Raw genomic sequence first — 22,775 nt, forward strand, 5'->3', positions numbered from 1 at the left:
CGCAATTAGCGGCGATTTTTAAAATTTAGCGGCGGTTTAAAACAGCCGCAATTAACGGCGGTTTTTAAAATTTAGCTACGGTTTAAAACCGCCGCTAAAATTAATTGAATTTAATATTAAATTAGCGACGGTTTGAAAACTGCCGCAATTAGCGGCGGTTTTTAAAATTTAGCGGCGATTTAAAACCGCCGCTAAAATTAATTGAATTTAATATTAAATTATTTAATTTTTAAAATTTAGTGGCAGTTTTAAAACTGCCGTTAAAATTAATTAAATTTAATATTAAATTATTTAATTTAATTATAAAAAATAATTTGATAGCAATTTTTTTAATTTTTGCAACAATTTTAAAACCGCTGCTATTTCTATCTCTAAATCCGTCAAGGAATTTTTAAGATAATTTTTTCGTCTTAAATTTGAAACAAATTTTTTATCTCAAAATTCGTCTCAATTTTAAAAAAAATTGGAGACAGAAAATTCTGTCTCTAAATCCGTCTCAAATTTAAGATGAATTTTTCTACAAAATAATTTTTTCGTAATTTAATAAAGATTTTATAACGAATTTTTCCGTCTCTACATCTGTCTCAAATATAAATATAATTAAAAAATAATAATTTTTTAAAAATTTCAAAATTCAACCTAATAAACACAATATACGAACTAAAAAAAATCATTCATACAATACAATAAATCCATAAAGTAATACACATCATCCATAAATATTAAAAATACATTGTAAAATCTATCTATACTAATTACACATTCATAAATAGTAAAATACATAATAAATTCTATCATCCATACAAATAACGAATCCTCTTAATAATCCGAAAGATCTAAGGGTGGTGATGATGAAGACGACGGCGGGAGAGGCAATCTACCTTGAATGGTTGACAAGTGATTGTGAAAGGATTTCATAGCTGTCTTAATAGCTTCTTGTATCTATTCTACCAATGAGCTCGACGATAATGGCAACTTACCTTCAATGGTGTGATGATGCCTCCTATTGTAGCGTTTGAAAGTTAGCCTGTAAGCATCATAAATACATGAAATAAGTTGTAATATCAAAAAATTAATTAACCATAATAGAATAATATAAAAAGATATAAGTAATGTATACTTACAAATTGCGACTGTAAGAAAAAAAAAATGTTCATACAAAAATTGTTATTTCTTAAAAAATAATTAAGTAAAATAAAAATAATAAAAAATATCAAATATCAAATATTACCAATTTTTTCTTATACTCCGACATGAGAATAGAACCATAGGTAAGCATACTGCCCCCGACATTTGAGACCTAATTTTTTTTTGCTTTCTCATACTTGTTTTTGAATTCTGCAAAATTTCAGTACTCCTTTTAAATTTAGACATCACTAAAGCAAATCATTTATCCCAAATAAATTCACAAAGCCCACAATGGACCCACCAATCACTTAAATGCAATTCATAAAAATTCATAATACAATCAAGAATATACAACTGGATTAACACGGTATTTCAAGAGTTAGAGAGCTTCTTTCGTGTACACTTATAGATAATCCAAAGTAGAACATATACAGAACAAGTTGCTGATATGCTCTATAAAAAAAAAAGTTATTGTTGAATCTCACCAACAACAAATTTAGTAACGGATAAGAATATGGATAGAGGTAAAAGACCCAATCTCAATGTTAATAACTTTGTCCGCGTAAACATAAGTCTGCTATATATCTATATCTATAAATCTATATCTATGTGTTCCATGTATGCAAATAACTTAGCGGCTTACACCATGCTTATTGATGCAGTGATTGTATAGCCAATGGACATTCCAATGAGGATACATATTTATCTATATGTTCCCAATAGAATATATATATATATATATATATGAACAAAATAGCAATCCAACCATCGTGACGCTGCCAGTTACTCATTCATGGTGATGGCCTTGTTCCCTTATGGGTTTAATTATTTAAAATAAATAATTACATTTATAAGACAAATGAACATGCAAAATGCCTTGGTTCCCTACAATAGTAAAAATAAGAATATGCAAATTCCCATGGGTACTGTAAATCTCAGTATACACCATTACAACAGAAGAGAGTCCTATTACTGCATACAAAGGAAACATTATTTACTTCAACAAAACAATGAAGTAAATCAAAGTACCAATAGTTTTGTACATTCATGAAGCTGCAAATTAAGTTTCCAATGATGACTGTTCCACTATTTGAAGAATTAAAATAAAATCACAGGACTCATCTAAGAGGCAGGATTTGTACTAGTGTGCAACATCTAAGAGGCAGGATTGTATCATGTAAAATTAAAGTAGGGTGTGTACTATGTCAGCATGATATAGTATTCAATAGAGAGTTAATTTATGATAAGAGGTGCTATACCATAACAAAAGAGGTAACATCTCGCATGTTAACTTGCCAAATTAACACAAATAACATCAACTTTCAAATAATATTTGAATAATAATTGGAACATATTGTCACAGCCATAAAACTTCCAATTTCTTAAAGAATACTATGCTAAGACAACATAATTAAACTTTCAAGTAACGAAAGCAAGTGAAGGCAATTCTCTTACCAACTAACAACTCAGCAACCCAGGGGAAATATTTTCCAAGAACCTTCTGCAGAATCTCCAACAGAGTACACCAAAACTATAGCAAAAATGCAACATTCATCTAGAGAAAACATCAACTTCCACGCCCAATTCTGCTGCAAGTGATTTCAGTTGGGAAAAAAAGCAAAAACAAAAACAAAAACAGGCAACCCATGTTGCAAGCAACTAAACCGCCCAAAGCAAGCAAATGTTGATACCTTTTGTAGCTGTGCTCAATAGTTTTATCTGGAAGGATTACTAATGTACCTACTTCCTTGCTAACATCAATATACTTGAGAAAATGCTCTATGTATTAGATAGGAAATAAAATATTGAATGTATTTATAACAAATAACCCACCCAAGGATTATAAGTACTGTTTAGCATACAGGAAATACAACAAAATGAAAGCAGTTGGGCATGAAAACAGTAATAAGTCCAAGGATTGTAAATTATTCAATTCTAGGTTTGGAAAATTGGTGAAGTCTTGCGGTTGATATTAATTAAAAAGATTTTAACTGATAGAAACTCAAAAGATTTAACTGGCAGGTTTGGAGAAAGGGAGAACACACCAATTTGATTCTCCCACTTCTAAAGCCATGTCACAATTTTGTGACGGTGTTACCCTTAAATAATCTATGGATATACTCTTTAAAACATCTTTCTTTCAAGTAAATTTTTTAATTGACAAAGGCATATATATGATATGCACACCATTGCTGAAAACTCAAGAAAACTACCATTTTGTGGATTTATGGCCATACGATATGCACACCATTGCTGAAACTAAACTAAGTATAGATGTCTGGGACAATTTTGATAGCGATTATATATATTTGAGATGTTATTACTTTTATTTATAATATTTGTAGTAAAATTTGTGTATTAAAAAACTGAACCACATACAACTCAAAGTCCAACTGTTAACATATACACACACAAAATATATACACACACAGAATATACATACACACAGAATACATATACACACAATATATATACCTTTGAGGCGGATCTGGCAGCGATGAAGGCGGAGGCGGATCTGGAAGCGACGGAGGCGAAGCCCGATCGAGCTGGAGGCGGCTGCTGCTGCGGCGACCAGAGGCGGAGGCAGCGGCGACGACGGACGTAGCAGCGACGACCAGAGGCGGATCTGGCAGCGGCGAAGGCGGAGTCCGATCGAGCTGGAGGCAGCGGCGGAGGGGTCGACGGCGGGAGTAGTTCACAGAAGAGAGAGAGAGAGAGAGAGAGAGAGAAGGGGGGAGAGGGGTGAGTTAGGGTTATATTTGGGGATTTGGGGAAGGAGGGGAGGAGAGAGGGAGAGAGAGACGGCGGGAGTAATTCCCGCCCACATTTTCTATAATGACCCTAAATTGGGCCCAGGTGTTTTTCATATTTAATTTTAACTCAAGGGCATTCTAAATGTGGGTCGAAGTATTTTAACAATTCATTTTGATGGCATGAAATGATTTTAGATTAATATGAAATTTTCTTGGTGCATGTGATCATAAATTTAAGTGTATGGGTCTAATTTCTAAGAATTTGAGAAATTAATGTTTTGGACTCCATTTAAATAATTAAATGTGTTCATGGGTTATCAAGTGGGTTAAATAAATTGTTGGGTTGGGCTTGGGCCCAATGATAAAAGAGATTTAATTTTTATGTGAAAAAAAAAGAGAAAAAAAAAGAAATTAAAATAAAAATAATTACCAAATGTCAAAAACGCCCCAAAAAGCTTATCTGTTACAAAAAAAGGAGGGGCAAATCAGTCTTTTGGGATAGGGGAACAGTGCAGTCTAGCAGCCTTTTCTGCTGCATTTTTTATTTCTTTTCAGAGAACATATCCCTACTTTTTAGCACCTATAATATACCCATGTTGCCCACTGTTGCATTGCATCTTCTTCTTCACTCGTTGCTGTGTGTTTTTCTGTTGCTGGTGGAGTTTTTTTGCACCTCATCAGGCAAGTTCCTCTGTTCAAAATGGTTATTGTTGTCTCTGTTGTTGCTGTAAGTCTTACTCAACCTCTTTAACTTTCAGCAAGTTTTCTTAAATTATTTTTCCAAGTTGTTAATCTCCATCATTAGCCTCTGTTCCAAATTTGCTATATATATATATACACACGTACCAGTTTATTCATTATGGAGTTCTTATTTAGCCAAGAATGTCCCTATGTAGATATATAAGTATTCATTTCTCTATACCAGTGAGTCCCTTCTTCACATATGATTGTCCATATATATATATATATACATATATTGCGTTGCACGCAATGAATGTTAGTCTATAAATTATAAATTCTGAAACATTGTGCTGTGACTTTCTGGTTGGTTTTGGGTCTCGTTGTGGTCTCCAATGGGGTCTCGTTTCACCTTGAGTTTCCCTTCTGTGAATGGTATTTTTTTTTTCGGTAGATGAAGATACGAGGATTTGCTCATTTTTGTGTCTGTATAAGCTGGTCATCCAACGCCATAACCCCAAGCTCGCTGAACCCATTCGATATAAGACCCAGCTTGCTTCATTTATATATTCCCCCATGCCTTTTGAATCTCACATATATGTATGTATATATATATATATATACATACACACGTTCGGCCATGGATGCCCTGTTCCAAGCAAAACCCGTATATATATATATACATATATATATATATAAACAGAAAAGACTCCCCTGTTTCAGTCGAGCAAAACCCATATATATGTATATATGCATATATAAACGAGCAGCTTCATTGTTTGATCCAGCCGAGTAACATTGATATTTACAGCTTCATTGTTTGATCCAACTGAGTAACACTGATATATAAATATACATATATATATACGTTTTCAGCCATTTGGATCCCTTGTTCCAGCCAAACAACCAGTGACCATATATATATATATATACATGTACATATGTTACTTAGTTGCCCATTCCAGCCGACCCATTTATATATATATATATATATACACACATATATACATACTCTTATAAACGTGACATGGTGGCTGGATGAGAGCTTTTTCCCCTCACTGTTTCATGACTATTTCCCTGGCCATTTTCTATCCACCCATTTATAGGTTTATATATGCGCCAGTAGAGAGAGAAAGTGAGGGCATTAAAGCTAAGAGAAAATAGATTATTAGATTTTATTTTATTCTAATGTAAAGGGGGACTTTTAGTGCAGAAGCCTTCTCCTTCTCTCTTTAATTATGCTTATATATATATATATATTGTATACGCACGTTTAGCACCCATTTAGCCTCTGCTTTGTTTAATATCTTTACATGCCATTAAATATGTAAACCCACTTTGAGCATAAGCACCTAAATAATATATATATATATATATATAGGTTTAATACCATGTTGAACACTCACTGAATGCATAAGACACTTAAATAAAATATTTATATATGTATATACATATTTAACACTCACGCACCCATTGTATATTGACATGGCAATTATTTAATTATTTATTAAATAATTTTTGAATATGCCCAAATTTATGAGAATTCATATCAAAATTTTCCTTGCATTTTTTTGTTATTGGAATATGGTCAATAAATTAAATGCCATTGTGTGTAAAGAATAATAGAGCTAATGTACTTGATGTGGTTCTTTTAGTTGCATGGGAACTCTGATCATAAATTTGAGACTTTTGTGGAGGTATACCTGTTATCAATACGTGGTATTAAATCATGTGGATACTTATTTATGCATTTGAAAGCATGGCATCAAGGTTGGTAACCTTACGTGATTTCATAAATGACATGTCAAAATATGATATATATATATATATATACTATTGTTATTAAATTTTGCGCACTTATTATTTTGCGCAGAGGGAAGGGTACCCTAGAGCACCTGGCACGGGACGAGGTGGCCATAGCCCGGCAGGTTGGCTCCATATTGAATGTGAGTTCTTATTCTCTTGATGCACTTTGGCATATGTTGTTTAATGGCTTGTGAGCCTATGAGATTGGATCCTGATAATTAATGTTATATGTACATTTGCATAATAATATATGGTGACATGATATATTTAAATTGAAATTGATAAGGTCGTAAATTATGAATCTTGTATAAAACTGTCGAGTTCTTGATTACTCTTTTTGGTGCCACCCTATTCTTGATTCTTGTTTGCTATTCATTGCTCCTCGAACTTGCTGAGCCTTGTGGCTCACTTGATCTTCCTTGCCATTCCAGGTAAAGGGAAGGCCATTTTTGAGGGCGAGTCCAGTGGGACTAAAGCCCAGGGATAGTGGTGTACGGAGACGCGTCCTGACTTGAAGATCCTATTTAGCATTTTGGTGAGGCTTGAAATGAAATGATTTTTATTTTGTTAGTTAACATTAGAGCCTCTTAATTATTTTGTATGGCCTTCGAGCCCCAAACTTATGAGATATTGGGAGTGTAACTGAACCTTAAATTAGTTTCCGCTGCTAGTAATGAATTGAGTTGTTGGTTTTATTATGGTTTGTTCTATATCATCTCTGTGATGACCTCCTTTCGAATATCCTATGCTAGCGGGAATATTCGAGAGTGGGCCCTTACATTTTTAGTTTTTTTTTGTTTTTTTTAATATTTATTTGTTAAATAATAATAATAAAATAATTTATAAAAATAATATAATTAATTATTTAATTGATAAAAATATAATAATTTATAATTATGATAATTAATAATATAATAAAAAATAATTTAAATTATTGTATCAAATTAATATTTATTTAAAAATATATTATAAATCTATCGAACTTCTATCCATCCCCTTCTCTTGTTGGTTGTAATTAGTTTTTATCTAATTTGGCCACTTATCTAATTAAGATTGAAAACTAATTAGGGTTATTTATTGTTAATAATTATCTTATATATATTATTTTAAATTATCATAATAAACAATATTAATTATTTATTAATAATATGCATTTATAATAAATATTAAAATTCCTATTCCATCCCTTTCTTCTTTCTCTATTCTGATGTACATATATTGTTTATAAAAAAATAAAATAGTTTGGATTAGTTAAGATCAAACTGGACCAGTTTAAATCGAATGAATACTCCTAAAGTAGACATCAAATTTGGCATTATGACGTAATATTAGATTTTTAATTTTTTAAAATATCATCTATTTATCAATTTATTTATTTTCTTAAGAAAAGATAACAAATGAATAAGCTAATTCCTAATTTGATTTTATAACCTCCAAGACAAAACAAATGAATAAGCGAAGTAACTAGATCGGGCTTAATTCACGGATTAAGCCTGGTCAAGTTCTTTTGGATTAAGCCTAATTAAATTTTTTAAAACTTACACTATTGCAAGCCATCTGAGCGTTGACCACAAAGAACTCAGTGGCTATGGCTATGGTTGTGATAAGAGACATTTGAAGTAAAGAGGGAGTTAAAAGAAAAAATCGAAAAGGAAGTGACCATGCCATGGATTTGGGGAAGTGACCGGCTGTCTGTCTCGCCGCCTGTTTCTCTATAGTGGTTATGATACTTGTGAGGTGATGGGGGATGGGATGGTTTTGGGGAGAAAATATGTTGAGTATTTGATCTCAACCATTGACACTGTTAGTGTTTTTTTAAACTTCATGTCTCGACCATATGAATTTAAATTAATTCATATATATTTATGATTAATCAAACATTGTAATGCTTAATTAATCAAACACAACACAATGCATTGCATTTATTGATTAATCAAAACACAATATAGATAAATATAATACTAAATATATTATTAATCAAAGTCATGTTTGATATATACTATATATATAGAGATTCTTGTATATTATATAGAGAAATGTACATTCTGATCATATTAGATGTATTGTTATTTTTAATTCAAAAAGTTATTATAAAATTATGTGATATAACAAGTTTTTTGAGATTTGATGTGTTTTTCTTGACTCTATCATCAATCTAAAAATATTTATATCATCTTTTCAATATAAGAATAGTATTTATATATATTCTCTAAATATTATTCAATTCAGTTTTAATATACTTTTTTCCATTAAAAAAATATAATTCATATACTAACTTCTTTTTTAAAATATGAAAGCGCCCCTTTCTCTCTCTCCTCTCCTTTTTTTCATTTTGTATATATTTAATAACTATTACAAATAGTTAATTATTATACATTTAATATATATTTTAATTTATAAATTTTTATATAAATTAGTTTACATGTATATATATTTTATTTTATATTTTATGCACATGAAATATAATAATTTATATATTTAGAATTTAATTTCTATATTTATAGATAAAAAATTTATATTTTATAAATTAATATTTTAAAATTTTACATTTTATAAATCTGAGAGGGAAAAAAAATTAATTGATAAATTAAAATTTTAATTGATAAATTAACTGATAAATTTACATTTTATATATTATTTAATTGATAAATTTAAAATAAATAAATTATTTAATTGAATTGAATTAAATTAAATAAATAAATTGATTAAAAATTAAAAAATTTAGATTATATTGCAAAATTTAATTTAATTTTAAATTATTAATTTTTTTTGAAATTTATTTTTTGATTTTTTTAATTTCTGAATTTGGCGGCGGTTTTGACCAAACCGCCGCTAAATTTAATTTTTTATTTTTTAATTTCTAAATTTTGCGACGGTTTTAACAAAACCGTCACTGAAATTAATTTTTTTTGAATTTTTTTATTAATGAATTTGGCGGCGGTTTTGTCAAAACCGCCGCTAAATTTAATTTTTTATTTTTTAATTTCTAAATTTTACGGCGGTTATTTAAAACCGCCGCAAAATTTATTTTTCAATTTTTTTATTAACGAATTTAGCGGCGGTTTTGACAAAACCGCCGCTAAATTCAATTTTTTTGAATTTTTTTATTAATGAATTTGGCGGCGGTTTTGACAAAATCGCCGCTAAATTTAATTTTTTATTTTAAATTAATTAATTTGGCGACGATTTTTCAAAACCGCCGCAAAATGTTAGATAAATCGCCGCAAAAAACCTATTTTGCGACGGTTGAAAAACCGCTGCAAAATTCCATGTTTTGCGGCGGTTGAAAAACCGCCGCAAAAAAATCGCCGCAATAAACCTGTTTTTTTGTAGTGTACCATCCAGCAAGTGTAAGATGGAAGCTTGCGATTGCCACACGCGGCCTTCCAATCTGCTAAGCCACATGACACCGTTTGGTGCTTCTACTCCATCAATCTCCACCTTGAAGTATCAAACCACAGGTGAACTCATATTCTCACAAAGTGCAGTATGCTACAATTCTCACCTTCACAGCTCTAGCTGATTTGATCAACCAATACCCACATGCAATAGGTCCAAGCAATGCTTGAACTTTGTTGCAGTCAGCACCTTTGTACCCATATCTACTGGGTTGTTCTCTGTAGGCACCTTTAGTATGTTTTCAGTGTCATTAGCCACCAAATCTCTTACATAATGATACCTAATATCCACATGTTTTGTGCGTTCGTGATATACTGGATTCTTGGATAGATGAATCACACTTTGGCTGTCCAAAAACACCACCACTTTGTTCTGAAGCAAATGAATCTCCTTTAGAAGGCCTTGAAGCCACACAACCTCTTTGAAAGCATCAGTCACTGCTACGTACTTAGCCTTAGTGGAAGACAAAGCAACCAGAGGCTATAGTTGTGATTTCCAGTTGATATAGTTTCCACCCAAGGTGAAAAACAGAGCAATAGTGAACTTCCTAGTGTCTCTCTCACCTACAAAATCAGAATCTACATACCCAACAAGATCAAGAGTATCATATCTTTTCTTGTAACTCAGTCCAATATTTACAGAGCCATTTATATATCTTAGTAAATATTTCAGTGCATCCCAATGAGGTTTCCCAAGGTTTGACATAAATCTACTAAGAAAGGAAATAACATAAGCTATATCCGGTCTAGTACTAATCATTGCATACATAATGGTTCCAATTGCATTAGCATATGGAAAATTTTCCATTTTAACAATTTCTGAGTTAGACGTTGGACTTTGAGATTTGATCAAGACAAAATGTCCAGCTAATGGAACACTTATTGGTTGCAATTGTGCATGCTAAATTTTTTAATAGCTTTCATTAAATAGTCATTGTGGTGAACCTTTAAGCTGAAGTTGCCTCTATCCCTCTTTATTGTCATTCTTAGAATTTTCTTAGCAGGTTTTAAGTCTTTCATATCAAAGTTTGTATTGAGCAGTTGTTTTAATTCACTGATCTTAAACTTAGACTTGCTGATTAACAGGATATCATCTACATATAACAATAGGTAAACAGGGACATTTGAGAGAATGAAATAAAAACAATTATCATACTGACTCCTAGAAAATCCAATCCCTAGAACAAAGTTGTCAAATTTTTTATACCATTATCTTGGGGATTGCTTTAAGCCATACAAAGATTTTTTCAGCAAACAAACATGCTCAGGCTTAACAGAGTCAATATATCCAGTTGGTTGAACCATATAAATTTTCTCCTCTAGGTCACCATGTAAGAATGTTGTTTTAACATCCAATTGTTCTAGTTCAAGATCAAATTGAATGACAACAGCAAGTATCATGCAGATCGATATTGTTTTAAATTTAACTACAAGGGAGAAAATTTTAGTGTAGTCTATTCCCTCCCTTTGTGTGAACCCCTTAGCCACTAATCTTGCTTTATATCTAATTGGGTCAGTATGAGACATACCTTCTTTTAATTTGTACAACCATTTGCATTGGATTAGTTTTTGCTTCTGTGGTTGAGGGACCAATTCTTAGGTACCATTGGTTTTAAGAAAGGTCATTTCCTCATCCATGGCTTACTGCCACTTGGTGCATTCCTTGGAACTGATAGCCTCCTCATATGTGGATGGCTCACCACTCCTTAATTTTATCCCTGCAACTAAGGCACAGTAAACAATATCAGATCTATAAGCATACCTTACAGGAGGTCTAACAACCCTACTACTCCTATCATGGGCTAGTTGATAGTCACTAAGGTCTTGAGGTGAGTCATGATGCTCTACCTTAATCTCAGGTCATCTTCTTGTTCCTTTTGATCATCATTATGATCAAAGGTGTGATTCTTATTAGACATAGGCAAGGGTACTCCTTCTAGGTCAGGTTCTAATGTAGTGGGAGCAGTTGACAAGTTGTTATTTCCTGCAGGTTGCTCCACCTCGACTTAAGAGCCTCCTAAGATAACATAATCATCTGGTTTTCTCAAAATGTTGGTTTCTTCTGTGTTTAGAATTTTACAATGGAAAATGGCTTCATTGAATATGACATCTCTACTAATGACACTACAAAAAAATCAGCATTTAGCGGCGGTTGCTAAGTCAGCCGTCGCGGAGCGTTTAGCGGCGGTTTTTTGCAACCGTTGGAATAACCACCGCTAATTTTAAATTTTGCGGCGGTTTTAAAAACAGCCGCTAAATAAGTAATTTAGTGGCGATTTCTATAATATTTAGCAGCGGTTTTGAAACCGCCACTAAAATTAAAATTTTATTTTTTTAATTTTTTTTAATTTTTATTTTTAAAAATTAAAAAAAAATATTTAATTTTAGCGGCGGTTTCAAAACCGCTGTGAAAATTAATAAAAAAAATTAATTTTTTAATTTTAGAGGCGGTTTCAAAACCACCTCAAAAATTAATAAAAAAAATTAAATTTTTAATTTTAGCGACGGTTTTAAAACCGCCGCTAAAATAAAAAATTTAATTTTTTAATTACTTGCGTGGGCCAGCCCAGCCCGCGCCCGCGAGCCCTGCCCTCGCCCAACCCTTGCATGCCACGTGGCCATCTGTGTGTGCGCCACGTGGCGATGCTGGAAATTAAATCCCAGCACCTTCCTCCTCCCCAAGTTTCGAACCCAAAACCCTTACTGTGCATGCACGCGCGGGAACCACTTGATCTGCGAAACACCCCTTGACATATGTGGACATATATATATATATTATATACATTAGCAAAATTATATTTTATATATTTTAAAAACAAATATATAAAAGAATAATAGAATAAATTAAAAATAGATTTTTAATTTATTAAAAATGTATATTAAAATTTCATAATTCTGAAAATAAGTTTCTAACAACTAATTTTATATTTATTAAAATAAGTTTATTTAAATTTCAGAATTATATTTTAGAATTATATTTATAAATAGATTTTTAACATTTAATAAGTTTATTTATAAATAAATTTCAGAATTATATTTATTAAAATTTCAGAATTATATTTTATATTTTTTAATATATATTAAAAACATTTATTAATTGATTATTTTTTAAAAGAATAATAGAATAAATTAAAAATAAATTAATTGAGTTAAATTAAATAAATTATCAAAAAAAATATTAAATTAGATTTTTAATTAATTGTTCTATTAATTTAAATGCAATTTTAAATTTATTTTTAAGATTTTATATTTAATTTTAAGATTTTATATTTAATTTTATTAATTTAATTTTTAATTATTTTCTTAAGCTAAATTTAATTTTTTTAATGAAAATAATGAATTTTAATATTTAAGATTTTTATTTAATTTTAATTATATGATAATTATAAATATAAATTAAAACTCTTAAATATGAGTAAGAATAAGTTTTTTCAATAATAACAAAATTTTAAAAAAAGTAATTTTGATTTATTCCATAGTCTTAAAAATGTGATACCTTAAATATTAATTAGCATTGAAAAACCGTATCATTTGACAACCTTAAATAATTTTTTATGAATTTCTTAAGACATCTCATTTTCAAAACTATAATATAATTATTAAAGTAATTAATAATTAATTAATCACTACCTTTGATTTAATGCAAGTTTTTGAGGGAAAAAATTCATCATTGATTGACACTTGGCAAAATATTTTATTTGACTATCATATTTTAATATTATATAAATATACATAGAATAAAGATATAAAAATAATATTTTAAATAAATGAATAATTTTCTATGACTTAATTAATAATTTAAGTTGTCTATTAATATTTCTTATAAAACTCATGCAAATTTAATACAAAACAATTAACATTGAAAAACTCGTATATTTAAAATTTATTACTAATTTTACAATAATTAGTTCATATTATTTCAAAACAATTGAAAGATTTAAATTATTAATGCAAATTACAAAATGTAAATTATTAATGCGATAAGTAGTAAACGCAAATCATTAATGTAAGTTTTGGGGGAAAATTTTATTACTACTTATTATTTCAAAGCAATTGAAAGATTTAAATTATTAATGCAAATTACAAAATGCAAATTATTAATGCAAGTTTTGGAGGAAAATTTCTTTTTTCAAGATTATCTTATTTTTATATATATAAAGATGCAAATTACAAAATGTAAATTAGTAATGTAATAAGTACTAAATGCAAATCATTAATGCAAGTTTTGGGAGAAAATTTTATTACTACTTATTATTTCAAAGCAATTGAAAATTTTAAATTATTAATGCAAATTACAAAATATAAATTATTAATACAATAAGTATTAATTGCAAATCATTGATTAATGCAAGTTTTGGGAGGAAATTTCTTTTTTCAAGACTATCCTACTTTTATATATATAAAGATGCAAATTACAAAATGTAAATTATTAATGCAACAAGTACTAAATGTAAATCATTAATGCAAGTTTTGGGGAAAAATTTTATTACTACTATTACTTCAAAGCAATTGAAAATTTTAAATTATTAATGCAAATTACAAAATATAAATTATTAATACAATAAGTATTAATTGCAAATCATTAATTAAAGCAAGTTTTGGGAGGAATTTTTTTTTTTCAAGACTATCCTACTTTTATATATATAAAGATGCAAATTACAAAATGTAAATTATTAATGCAACAAGTACTAAATGTAAATCATTAATGCAAGTTTTGGGAGAAAATTTTATTACTACTTATTACTTCAAAGCAATTCAAAATTTTAAATTATTAATGTAAATTACAAAATGTCAATTATTAATACAATAAGTATTAATTGCAAATCATTAATTAATGCAAGTTTTAGAAGGAAATTTCTTTTTTCAAGACTATCCTACTTTTATATATATAAAGATGCAAATTACAAAATATAAATTATTAATGCAATAAGTACTAAATACAAATCATTAATGCAAGTTTTGGGAGAAAATTTTATTACTACTTATTACTTCAAAGCAATTGAAAATTTTAAATTATTAATGCAAGTTACAAAATATAAATTATTAATATAATAAGTATTAATTACAAATCATTAATTAATGCAAGTTTTAGGAGGAAATTTCTTTTTTCAAGACTATCCTACTTTTATATATATAAAGATTTTGTAATTAATTTAAATTAAAATTTTAATTTCTTTTTAAGATTTTATATTTCTTTTTATTAATTTAATTCAATTTAATTTTAATTTTGAATTATTTAATTATTTTTAAATTTAGCGGCGGTTAAAAACAGCCGCTAAATTAAAATTTTTAATGAATTTTGCGACAGTTTTTAAAAATCGCTGTTAAATTAAATTATTTAATGAATTTATAATTTAATTTTAATTTTAAATTATTTAATTATTTTTGAATTTAGCGACGGTTTTTCAAAAACCGCCGCTAAATTAAATTTTTTGATGAATTTTGCGGCGGTTTTCAAAGCCGCCGCAAATATTAATTTAATTTTAGTTATAAATTATTTTTGAATTTAGCGGTAGTTTTTCAAAAACCGCCGCTAAATTAAATTTTTTGAAGAATTTTGCGGCAGTTTTCAAAATCGCCGCAAATATTAATTTAATTTTAATTATAAATTATTTAATTATTTTTGAATTTAGCGGTGGTTCTTCAAAAATCGCCTCTAAATTAAATTTTTTAATGAATTTTGCAACGATTTCGAAAACCGCCGCAAATATTAATTTAATTTTAAATTATTTAAATATTTTGAATTTAGCGGCGATTTCTCAAAAACTGCTGCTAAATTTAATTTAATTTTTTAATTATTTAATTATTTTTTAAATTTAGCGACGATTTTTTAAAATTGCTACAAAATTAAATGTTTTAATGAATTTTGCGACGGTTTTTCAAAACCGCTGCAAAATATTAAAAAAAACCGCCGCTAAAATAGTATTTTGTGGCGGTTTTAAAAACCGCTGCAAAAAACCGCCGCTAAAAATCAATTTTTTTGTAGTGTGAGGATTTTTACTCCACCAAATTGTCTTTCCCACAATCTATAGCCTTTGGTCCTTTCTTGGTAACCAACAAACACACACTTTGTGGACCTAGGTTCTAATTTACCTTCTGACTTGTGAGCATAAACTTCACACCCAAACACTCTAAGGTAATTTAGATTTAATTTCCTACCGGTCCATTTTTTCTCAGGGCATTTAAAATTCAAGGCAGTTGAAGGGCTTTTGTTTACTAGATAGGCAGTAGTAGAAAGAGCCTCTTCCCAAAAGGTCTTAGGCATGTTAAAAGTTAATAGGAGGCACCTAACTTTTTCAAGTAGGGTTCGATTCATTCTTTCAGCTACCCTATTTTGCTAGGGTGTATACCTAATAGTTATATGTCTAAGTATTCCCTGGGTATTACAGAATTTATCAAATTATTTATTACAGAACTCCAGACCATTGTTTGTTCTTAAGACTTTAATCTTTCTATCTATTTGATTTTCTACTATGGTCTTCCAAGCTTTAAACTTCTCTAGAGTCTGATCTTTAGATTTTAATAGAAAAACCCAAACCTTCCTAGTAAAATCATCTACTATAGATAGAAAATACATGTTCCCACAGTGAGTAAGGACCTGAGAAGGCCCCCACAAGTGTGTATGAAGATATTCTAGGCATGCCTTCGCCAGGTGAGTTCCTTTATGGAAACTCAGCCTATGTTGCTCGCCCAGAACACATGGCTCACAAAAAACAAGGGACCCAACAGGCATTGATCCAAGGTAACCTTGGTTTAATAGTGCCTGAAGACCTTTTAGGCTCATATGACCAAGCCTGATCAAGTGCCATAGTTCTGTCTTATCAATATTAGTAATGTAGGCAGAATGCATGTCAATAGAGGGAAAATAACAACCATTCAAAACATATAATCCATTTTTCTTAGCACCAGTTAAGATTAATTCATTTCCTTTAAACACATGCATAGAACCATCTTATGCTCTATAAGAAAATCTTAGCTCATCTAAAGTGCCAAAAGATATCAAGTTTCTTTTCAAGCTAAGTACATATCTTACATCAATTAGGGTTCTAGTTTTGTTGTCGTGCAATTTAAGAGATATGTTATCTATGCCTTTAACACTACAGGAATGGTTGTTACCCATGTACACAGTTCCAATTTCTTTGTTGTTAAAATTTTGAAACTAATCAATGTTAGGACACATATGAAAAGAGCAACCCGAGTCCATAATCCATTCATTATCAATAGTGAAATCATAAATAGTGAGTACTTTAGCCAAACAATTCGAGTTAATAGCATTTGTGGTAATATTTCCCCCTTGTTTTTGTTTTTTGATAAAATCATAGCAATACTTTTTAATATGCTCCTTCTTCTCACAGTGATAGCATTTCCAATTTTGTTTACCCTTGTTGTCTTTCTTTTTACCCTTTTTCCCTAACCCACCAGATTGATCAGTGTTACCTATAGAGTGTCTTTTCTCATTTTTTCCTTTTACAAACAGGTTATTTCCTGATTTCTTAGATGTACTTAACTCCATTTCCCTAGTCTTAATGCCTAAAATTACAAGATCCAGACTAAGTACAATACTAGTATATCTTAATGCATATGCTTAACAACATCATAGTCGTTAGGTAATAAATTTAATAGAATCATAGCTTCACTAGTGTCACCTAATGCTTGATCAGTTCCTTTTAGTAATAATGCAAGCCTAGTAAATTCGTCCATGTTCTCATTCATTGACTTAGATGTATTCATTTTAAAATTAAACATGCCTTTCAAGTAAACTAAATTAGTGTAGTCATAACAGAAAATAGAGAATCAAGTTTGTTCCAAAGGTCAAGAGGATTAGTCATATCGTCTACCTTTCGGATTACACTGTCACCAAAATAGAGAAAGATTAGATTAACAGCTTCATCTCTGATCTCATCGGTTTTCGCAAGTTGATTTGCGAACCATTTTCAATCATTCGATTTAAGTGCTATCAGCACTTTATGATGAGAGATAAACACTCTCATCTTTTTTTTCCAGCTTCTGAAATCTCCTTTACCATCAAATATTCCGATTTCAAATAGGGTAGACACCATCTTCGCCTTGCACGAAGGTAACCAAAGGGGCTTTAGACACTGACTGAGTCCAACACAACAAACACCCGCTGACAATAACTCATAGAAAACCTAGACCACACAAACTGATGAAAACCCTAGATTTGAATAAAAATGATTGAACTTCAAAACCCTAAGAGCCGATCTTAACGCGGGCTTTGATACCACTGTTGCGAACAAACAATAAAAACATTAGGGTAAACTGAATACGATCAATCACAAACTAAAGATTGTCGAGGCTAGAAGCATGCATGAACATACAAACACAAAAATGAAACTAGAAATGAAAACAAAAATGAGATAAGGATTTTTGTAATGCCCGTCTTCCCAAAACGAGCATTACCTCGAGATTTCGGGAATATATATATATATTTTTTTTCAACATCATACACAACATAAGTCTCTCGATATACATACCCTCATCATAATCATTTCCTGACAATCCCAATTATACCTTCTCAGCATATCAAAATTTAAAAATTAATAGACTAAAACAGCTATTATCAATCACATCAGCGGAAGCAAGATCGAAAGCTCAATGATATATAACTAACAAATTCTTTTTACAGTTAGATAACCAAATCGATGTTTCACATGAAAATATCAAAATATTACATAACCTTTGAATATCGTAATCATAGACAAAGACTTATGAAAACTAAACATAACAGCTATATCTCGACAACATCATTTCCCTTGGTGCCACTGCTTTCACCTGGAACGTTTGAATATTCCAGGGACATAATCCAAATTAGATGCTAAATCATCTAAGTGAGAGTTCAAAAACATTTTCATGAAGATATGTAAAATCATATATAAAACCGACAAAAATCCTGACATGCCCCAGCCTAAGAGAATCCCACATAACACTTAGCCCTAACCGGGGATAATGCAATCTCTCTAAAGGCGACACAATCACATCGACCCATTGGCAAACACAATCCTGCTTAAGAAGGACAACCTCGACATATGAACCTGGGAATCACCCCATTGTCATTGTTAGGTATTACGCTAGCTCCTACTCAAAAGCATTCTGAAACCCCATGCAACCCTAACCCCAAGAGTATCATATCAGCACTATCCCCAGAATCAACGACACCTCGGTATTAATGCTATTGTTCAAAGGAACCTAGGGTGGTGTCCATTCTCAGCCCCGCCACTTGAACCAACAACCGGGGTGGTGTCCATTCTTAGCCCCGCCACTTGAGTACAGTAGGGTGAAGTCTGTCTCAGCCCTGTCCCAAGTGAGTCACATAGCATTAATCCTCGGCACGCGTCTCGAGTGCTATTACTCAAGGGCCACGTCACAAGTTAACAACCCAAGACCTACATGGCCAACACATAACATGTCAATGTCGAAAATCATAACATGCATGACATACAATCAACATTTCAATGTATGCAATTTACCGTACAAAATTCAATGCATGTGTAAATAACCGTTTAGGCGAACCATCGCATGAAACCAATCGCTCACGATAAATCAAAATGATCAAAGTAACAAGAATATGCACAAGATTTGGATTGAACAACTCAAGCTTTTCCGGTAGAACCACTTATATTTTGACGCAACTCAAATTTCCTCGAAAAGCGCGATACACCTCGATTTGCATGCCCACCTCGAACTTCGCACGAGTCACTTCACCTTAAGCCGCAAGGCACCCTAATCATCATATTTATCCAACAATCATCAAAATATAATTTTCTCCTTAATTTCCTCACATTTTCCTTTTTTTTCCCCATTTTTCCTTACTAATAATTCAAAATAAATATCTACAAAACCTTTTTCACAAAATATTTTTGCACAACAATTCCTAAAACAATTTTCCAGGAATAATACAAAATAAATTGGAAAGTAACTCACCTGCACGCGCCCCCACGCGCCTAGGCACATTTTTGCGAGTGAAGCCAGCGTGTGCACTACACGCGCGTTGTTTTATCCGGCAAGCAGTTCACTGCCCGGCACCAGAATCCTTCCCCAGTCACACCACCAGAAAGCCTACTCCAAGTCGATCACGAGGGTACCCTTGGGTTCCCGAACCAACCACCGGAGAGCCTCCAAATCGGGCAAAATCAAACCCGGTTCGGCCACCGCGCGCGATTTTTCGGCCACCCTCGAAACACCGTCAAACCATCTCGAAAACTCACGAAACTTTCCAGAAACGCTCATCTCGACTCAAGGATCAAAAGCCCCTTATTGGCTTCCTTCGATTAGGCCTCAAACTCGAGAAATTTGTTGCTCTAAAATCGGCCAAGAACCCTCGCTATTTATAGGCCAAAACTGACCCCCATATGGCCAATCTCCGGCCATAGCTTTTCCCACACGCCTCCTGGACCATCCTTGGCCATGCCCTGATGAAGCTTGGCTGCATATTCTCCGGATTTTTCGGCCAAAATCGCGGCCAAATCTGCCATGCTTGAGCAGATTTTTGAAAATTGTATTTTGGCCCCCTTGAAACTTATTTTTGCATTTTGTGCCTCATCCTCAAGCCTCTGACTTATCCAATAATTCCATCAAGTCCATTAAGTTCCAAAATCTTCATTTCACCCCTAAAAATCCAGAAAAAGCGTCATTTTGACCTCCCTCGATCAAATTCAATAAATTACACTTAGGCCCGATTGTACTTAGGATTATATGCTGATCGAAAAATCCTTATGTTTCCTCTCGAAACCCCTTAAATGTTGTTTCTCATATTTAATATAGCCCTACTCGAGGTCCCGTTGACTTCCCGGGAATCCCTTACCATCATTCGATTCCTCAGCCTGAGTCCTGGCTGTACCGAAAACTGTTTCAAATCCGATTTCTTTCTATGCCATAAATCTTATCTCGAAATACTTGATACTGATGTACCATTTTCTTTAGGCATCTAAGTCCCAGTGTACTCCCTCCAGTCGATTCGGCGATTTATTTTACTATCAAACCTATTTTTTGGTATTTTAAACTTACCCAAATTACGCGGTGACCTTACATAGATGGGGTATTACAATTTTTACCTTGGTTCACCCCTCAAAAGGAGGCTACGTCCATGTTGAGCTCTGGTGAGAAGAGCTCACTACACTAAGATGAAGAACAAAGATTACACCCTCAAATCACTCACAAATATTCTCTGTACATCAATGGTTCTCTACCAAAATGCCCCAGTAATCACAAATACAAAATAGAAGCGGATCCTATAGAATCAGAGAACATAAAATAAACTATACAAAGCATGAGAAAAGAACCCACCAGAAATCCTAGCCCGAAGACAAGACGAAAGCCAACCTCCCGATCTTTCTTCCCCCTTTTCTTTCCTTTTTTTGTTTGACCATTCATATCCCGAGGAGTGAGAGTAATAGCATATTTGGATGGCTGGGATTGCACCTCATAAAGTTTGGATGAACGACTGAGATCAGATAATGCAACATGATTGATTATTCCAACAGAAAGGCAATCAGGCATAAAAGACAATCGGTCGCCTCCAAGGACAAGCGGATGGTTGCCGCGTGTTACCATCCAACAAGTGCCAGATGGCAGCCTACGGTTACCACATGACACCATTTGGTGCTTCAACTCCATCATGTAGTCTTTCCTCGACTTTTTTGTTTTCTTTTTTTTCGTATTTTTTAATTTGTCTAGTTTTTGGGCTTTTTATGTTATTTGTTTGTCGAAAGGAGTTTAGGGTTTAGGGCCTTAATCCCTAAGGCTTAAAATTTTTAGAAAAAAAAAATGTTGTTTGTTTTGTTGTCTACTTGTATTGCCATGTGACTCATGTACCCCTTATTTAATTCAAGTAACGGAATTATATTTCTTGGCTGCTAAAAGAAAATGATATTTGCAAGTGAAAAATCTCTCCTAAAACAAGGGGTAAAACCACATGATTTAATTTTAGGGATAGAAATAAACTTAATTTTGTTAATTAAAACTATATTTTCTAAATTACATAACATTTGGAAGTGACAAATTATGAGTTAGTACTATTACATAATACATTTATGATGAAATGTTAAATAAGTTATTATTGTATTTTAACTCCGAGATAATTTGGTTATTGTACTCTAAAAAAGTAAAATAAATTACTGTACTTTTAGACTTAAAATCAATGTGGTCAAGATCGGGATTATGTTAGTTATTATGTCAGATTTTTTTTTTTGTTTAACATCATTCAATAAAATTTTAGTTCTATTAACATTGTCAAGTTTATCTCTAACCCAAATAACTATACAGAGTCGCAATATATATCTGAAGAACCCCCAAAAGTTTGAAATTTCTTTGTTTATCTCCAAACCAAATAACTATACAGAGTCGCAGTAATTTGTTTGAGAATTAAGTACCCCTTGTTTATTTCAACTAACAGAATTATATTTTTTGGCTGGTAAAGGAAATGATATTTGCAAGCGAAAAATCTCTCCAAAAGCAAGGAGTAAAACCAAAACATAACGATTTATTTAGTAAAACGTGTCTTTGCAAAGTCAATGCATAAGTAATAATATTATCAATAGAAAAAACAAATATTCTTTCTTTTTTTTTTGTAAAAATTAAATTGAGAATAATTAAGGTAATATTGAATCATTCCATCTAAATACACACTTGGGGCAAAGTTTGAAAAATTCGTGAATTTTCAAATTCAGGTAACATGCCAATATTTTATTGGTTAACCTAATCAAAATTTGATACATCACCTAAATTCGACAATAGACACACACATACACACAAACTAGCAGAAACCTTGTACTAGTTTGGAGAGACCAAAACAATAATCAAAACTCTTTAAGATGCTTGGAACGACGACATGCTCAAATTTCAGAAAATCAAACTAAAAAGGGCCATTCGATCATAGCTTGGAACTTATTGCACGCAGAAAAAATTTCTGCTCTTATTTTATTGTTTTTCTTCACTTTCTCACACCTCACGTACACACTCTACATACAGGCCAAATTGAACATGGCTGTTTCTA

The 22,775-nt window shown here is 31.5% G+C and overlaps 1 long non-coding RNA gene across 1 annotated transcript; it reads right to left on the bottom strand.

The window, feature by feature from the left end:
• Positions 1-654: 654 nt before the first annotated feature.
• Positions 655-3,797, bottom strand: LOC127793793 (uncharacterized). The gene is made up of 2 exons (XR_008021492.1): positions 2,584-3,797; positions 655-1,027 (listed from the first exon to the last, which is right to left on the bottom strand). It is a non-coding gene; the product is annotated as an uncharacterized LOC127793793 (long non-coding RNA).
• Positions 3,798-22,775: the final 18,978 nt, after the last annotated feature.

Source organism: Diospyros lotus, chromosome 2 (genome assembly GCF_014633365.1).
Source record: "Diospyros lotus cultivar Yz01 chromosome 2, ASM1463336v1, whole genome shotgun sequence".
NCBI classification, from domain to species: domain Eukaryota; kingdom Viridiplantae; phylum Streptophyta; class Magnoliopsida; order Ericales; family Ebenaceae; genus Diospyros; species Diospyros lotus.